The sequence below is a fragment of the Homalodisca vitripennis genome, unplaced genomic scaffold (assembly GCF_021130785.1).
Source record: "Homalodisca vitripennis isolate AUS2020 unplaced genomic scaffold, UT_GWSS_2.1 ScUCBcl_1651;HRSCAF=5543, whole genome shotgun sequence".
Taxonomy (NCBI): Eukaryota; Metazoa; Arthropoda; class Insecta; order Hemiptera; family Cicadellidae; genus Homalodisca; species Homalodisca vitripennis.
In genome coordinates, this window is record NW_025777783.1 from 59032 (window position 1) to 65590 (window position 6559).

The window sequence follows — 6559 nt, forward strand, 5'->3', positions numbered from 1 at the left end:
ACGTTGTTTTGCCCGTGAACAGAAACGAGAGACAGCACTTGTTGTCCACAGAGTAGAGTAGATTTGGCTGCCTTGAGGTACAGTTTCCACGGAAATTCCACACCGCGTAGTCAGTTCATACACCCGTAAGTTCCTTGAGTTATTGGAGACCTGCGTTGGATAGTAAACATTTGAGTCGGGAGTAAAGGGGGCTTATTTATGTTACTAAAATAAATACAAAACTTGAGGGGCTGAGGAAGCAGGTTTATTGAAATTTTTATTTCAAGAGAGAACCCAAGAATACTGAGGGAGATCAGCGGGATGTGAAAATTATCGTAGATTGAAAACTTTTTGACGCGACGACTTTGGGGATATCTGATCATTTGTTTCTTGGTTTTAAAAGAGAATACAGTGGCATCTTCGAGTCCAGGATGAAATACTTGGCATAATCATGTAAGTATCAGTGACATTGAGAAAGTCGAGTATCTGTTCTGCAGAAGAGGGCTTTGCTGGTGTCTTCAACCGCGGGACATTCGTAAGAAACATTTTCGGTCAGATAGGACTTTTACAAAAACTCTACACTATTATGACTCATATTATTAGATCACCCTTAATTGTGATTGGTTAAAAAAACTCCTGAATCTTCAATTCGTTATGGTATATTATTTTGTGCGAAAGATTTCTTTGGAATACTAATAATAGAATTCCCAACTCTTAGTTATTTCCTCTTACAAGGAATAAAAATATAAGATAAAGCAATTAGTTCGACTTGTAAGGATGTTTCTAGTTTACTATTTTATGGGTTGAATTGGAGCACTTAAATTCATATTAAAACTGAATATCGCAGATGCTTTCGAACTCAAGTTATTCATTAGCTACTCTACGATAATATAATCCTTGGCAATTATGTATAATATTAATTAGCAAACTTCCAAGTCGGCAGGTTACATTAAATATAATAACATCGTTTGAGAGGAATATTTCCACTTGATTTCGTCAATGACACGTTTCAAAAATAAAATTCAACACCCAATATAAACCCAATGTCTTTACAACTTATTGAATATGTAATGTAACACAACATACTTTTTGTATACTCATTATAAAATCCTTAGGTAGTAGCTTTTTAGACCAATACAATAGTATACTTCAAATTTGAAAAGAATAATTTTTAAGTGTCTAATGTTTTTGATTGTCGATAATTAGTATTATATTTTATATTGGTTTTGGTAATAATTAGTATCTGCAGGACTTCACGTATAATTATTTTTCATCATCACAGAGGAGCATTTTAGAAAACCATTATAAGGCAAAGTTAAAAGTTAATATGAATACACGGCAAGTGCATTAAACAATTGACACGGCTGGTATTGAGGGTGACGACGTTTATCAATAACAACCTTTTAAGTATAAATGAAACATGATTCTTTTAAAACACTCAAGGGATAATCTAAGTTCTTTTTAATCAGTTATAGCAGCATTTAAAAAAGTTATGGCAGATAAAAAATTTAATTAGTGTAAATTAAATTCTAAAAAACACCAAAATATATGTAGAGTTTTCTACATAATACTAGTTTCAATAATTTATTCTCTTTCAGCATCGCCTTGAGTAGAATATTTCAACAGTTATTTGCATGAATAACCTAGAGTGTCTATATATATATATATAACCGGACCTCTATTGCAACACTTGCAATAGAGGTCCGGTTCCTTAGTTTACATATTATAATTGTTAATGTTTCTTGCATAACGTAGACTACAGTCGGTAGATTTATGCCCTTATGTAATCTCTGCATATTTTGTATTTTTAATTCCTTGAATTTGCAAGTCATATTAAATTAAATTATTTAGACAATTTTTTGAATTCATTTAATACGAAGTCATAATATATTATTAACAATTATTAAAGGACAATTGTTTATCACAAAAACCAATGGTTTTTATTTAAAAATCGATGTTTTGGACACATTAATGTCCTTGGTTCAATTGTGATGTAAAAATAAAAAACCTTCTTGGACAGTTTTGCATTGCAAATTCTCTTATCAAAGTTAAAATTGACTTCCATTCAAAATTTAACTAAGTGAGTTGGTAATGAAGAGTCTAAGATGTTAATATTTCATGTCTTGAAATTTAAAGAATAATTAAAGCGAGATTCCATAGAAGAATACAATCCCATAATTATTTTAATTTAAAAACTTATTCCTATTTTAACTTACATTCTTAGTAACTCCTATTTAAAATTCCTAGAGGTGCCTGATATGATTAATCTGGTTTATTAGGATAAAAAATAAACTAATCCCCTTTATAATAATATATTTACATTTACTTTAATTATATTAGTTCATAATTGTTCAAGGAAGTAGAATAAAAATTGAGAGTTTTAGGTTCTATATACTAAAATACATTTTAATGTTGAATAAGCAATATTTACTACGTTTTTAGAATTTTCATATTTAGGGTTTTCTATAAAAGTAAATCATTACCGAGGTAATCTCTTAATCAGTAAAAATTTTAGCCCATCTTATCGACTTTTTTCTTAAATTTATATTTTTATGAACATAAAATTAATTAGTTAAAGTAGACCAGACAAACAACTAGTTTTCAATTTCACAGGAGAGATAAAAGAGTTTTTTTTAAAGTTTTTTACAAAATTTAAATACTTATTCGTTACTCATAATCATAGTGGATATAGACGGACACACAAAAATAAACTAATTTATTTTCGCTATGAACTGGTAGGAGGGTTCCGTTAAAAACCAACATACTAAATTTCTTAGTTGCCAATTTTCAATATTTGAATACCTTTTAGGAACACAACACTATATTTTAAAACCAATCAGTGTTCCATTTACTGGCTTGTTTTCTGTAAAGTTGCTTCTAAACCTAGTTCTCACTTGTTGCAAGCCAAAAAATATTTTTTCTTAAATTTTGTATTTAATGTGGATGATTTCAAAGTATGAAATAAATGTTTGCCAGTTTTTAAATCGTGATGTGTTATATAGAAGTATAACAATAAGTTTCGAAGATTGAAATTTATCCTTTTCCTCAGGTGTAAAAATGTTTTAAGACATTAAACGATGGTAGAACATTTTACATAATGCTCTTGTAAAATGTCTATTCTATAAGTCTTGTAGGCTTATAGAAAAAAATACTTTACGCAATTAACAAATAAATACCAAAGCTGATTCTATAACTCCAATTATATACTTAGGCAAGAACGAAAGTAAAACCTATCAGTAGTAAAGCGAATGAAACTAACCTCGAACACGGCGTACCCGGTATATTTTTATCCAAAACAGACGGAACGTGTACATTTAAATAAAATTAAAGCGATAAAAACTAATTGTAGGCTTGTGATCTCGAAACCTAAAATAAACTACGAAATATAATATAAGGATACTTGTGATATTGTAGTAATGGTTCATGACGAATTTACAGTTTTACGTGATTAATGGCTTCTGCAATAAAAAGTTTTATGAATTTTTAGATGCTTCCAAACAGCACCAGAAATGATTCCGAACTTCTTTTATATACCTCCACCTTTTAAGAACCACCCATGGCGGTGCTATTAGAATCCATGTATTTCCATGCATATTACATTTTAGTAAATATATATGTTGATTATAATGCATCATGGCATATAATGTTACAAAAATATGTCTTACCGAATATCACTGATGGGGTTATACATACATTTTCGTAAATCATGTTTATTATGGTCATCATCATTAGTGGAACGAACATAATAGTGACCGTCTAGTTAGTGGGAAGTTTATTAAATATACATATGCAGGTATGAGACTATTCTTGCCTCTATTTGTCAAGCAACTATGTTGGTGTAAGAGAAATCATTAAATAACAGAGTGTCATGATGAGATATTACTATTATTAATAAACTTAAAAGGGTAAGAAAGATTTATTACTGTATAGGTTTATTGAATATAACAGTCATACGTGTGTTGGAGGATGTATCAGCTTTTTGATAAGATACTAAAAATAGTACTATAAACATATAAACTATGCTATTTAAGGTCAAGCAGTTTGTCTTTTGTTTAAAAAAAATGGTTTAATGGAGAGTTTTAAAATATCACTTTAAAATTCCTTTCCTGTAAATAAATATGTATTATTGTATTTGAAATTTAAAAAATGAGGACGTCGAAAATGTACTCTAAAAAATAACCAGATGAGGATGTATTTTGTTTTATAAAAACGATTAAGATTACTGTAAAACACTTTTTACAAAAAGATATTTTCCTTAATAATAAACTATGTAAACAATTTTCCATTTTAAAATTATTATTAAGATAAAATAATTTACTTTACATTATTGTTAAACATTGTGTAATATTACATATATATATGTTACTCTTCACCCTTGAGGCTGGTTAATGAATTAAAAAAATTACTATACATACTATTGTAATTAATATATACAATAAATTGTATATAGTATTTACAGTATTGGTATAATATAAATTTGTGTAATATTTTTTATCTAATAGTATTTGTATACCATCTACAAATTAGTATTAATACTTTATTCTTAGTTCCCTTTGGGAATGCTACCAATAATGGTAATAAAGAGGCAATAAAATATAAAAAAACCAAATATAATCACCCACAATTAGATAACACAACCTTAAAGATGAGTAAAACTCCATTAATCAGCTATGTGTAAAGTTATAATATTTGCATTTTGATTTTCGTTAACCAAATATAAATTTTAATGTAGCCTATTAAAATGAAACATTCATATTATTTATATTGAAATAGTTCCTTGAAATATCCAACTGTAAATCTTTTTCAATAAAATAAAAGGTGTGTAAAGTGATAAAAATAACAATGACCATTGAAGTGGTTCTGACTATATGAATGTACGGTAATAGCGATCGTTTCACTGAATGTAAATCTGCTCCTGTAAAAGTTGAACATCCTGTCCTGTTTAACAATCTCCTCAGGACATGAGTCCGAAACTCGGCGCTGTACGGTTGGAAAGTTTTTGCATATCTAGTAACTTGTTGTGTGTGTGTGTGTGTGTGTTTTTACACTTACAAATTTCAATTAAAACATTTTATTGATTCAGAACGTTTTTGGAGAGGTTAAACCCAATCTCAGAATATATATGACACAAAAATGTTCAAAATGGTACTTACTAACATATATCCTAACGTTAAGTTACTTTATATAAATGCAGTTTTCTCTTACCCACATTAATCATTTAAGTACAAATCCATATTGGCAGATATAGGTTAAACGAAGCACGTTCGAACATACGTTCATATCAACTTGTTTGGCTGCTTATGTGTCTATTGTCATGTTCTGAAATTATGCCAACTCTATAGAAATTTTAAGGGAATCAGAATCATTCAAATATTAAAACACGATAAACTTATTACTTCACTAATGATTTAAGCTAACTGAAAAGGTTGTTTAAAATATATGTAAGGCTCAAGTATATATAAGGACTGTTTACAAATATGAATAAATATTACACTAAACCATCAACCGACCGATGATCAGTATGTAGCACATTTGTTAATTTACAAATCACGAACCTAACTTATACCACACTATGTTGTGCTATTAATACTAACAGGTTGCAGGTAGCAGTAATAAAATACAAAATAAAAGTCTGGTACACGTAATGGTTTTTTGACGAAAAAAATTGAAAATGTGTTGCATGTGAATATTTGAAAAGGATTATCAAAAGCCGATTAATCTCTAGACCTGACCACAGTTTTACGCCAGATAACAGTGACATGAACAAATTCAGCTTTATCTTGTTACAGCACTGTGCATTTTGTATCACAGAATCAAAGAGAACAATAAACACATTTAAAAGTTTGGAAATTACCTCAGAAATTTCAAGTTTTATGTGGGACTTGTTATAGAATTGTGTGAATAACGTAATTGACTAAAGACAAATAATAAAGAAATTTTACTTGCAAAGTCCTAAGTACTTTCTAGTAAACCGGAATACCCAATAATTTTTAGAAGACTAAGCCAAATTTAAATCATAGGGACGAGATGGTTGTATTTTTATAACCAGTGATGTAAACCCACTTTTTGTGTAATGAACGTATTCTTATTAATGTTTATTATGTAATGTACTGTGAAATATAGATGACAACATCGAGATAACGGATATAAAGGCATATATAACTTAATTGCAGATAAAATTTTTCTAGAAGCCGTTTCCACTCGCTTGTGTTACACAGTGTGTGTCTGAAATTTCAAGAGCTTACGTGACATCCGTCTTGTGCCTTCAATTGTTTCATTTAGTTAGACAATTATAACGTTGAGAAAATGTTTCAAATTAGTGTGTGATTTTACTGTCTTATTTAGAAGGAGAGGTTTTATGGCAGAACGTTTTCTCTATAGAATTAAATAATATTACAATTATGGTTATGGTGTGATATTATTTATTCGTTATGATTTGAAAAGACTGTAAAACTGATCTCAAACTTAACAGACTACGTAAACTATCAACTATTAGTTCAAAAATATTGTGCAATGAATATGAAAAAATTTATATTAGGACAGAATTTTATGACTATTGAATTCATTAACATGTATTTGT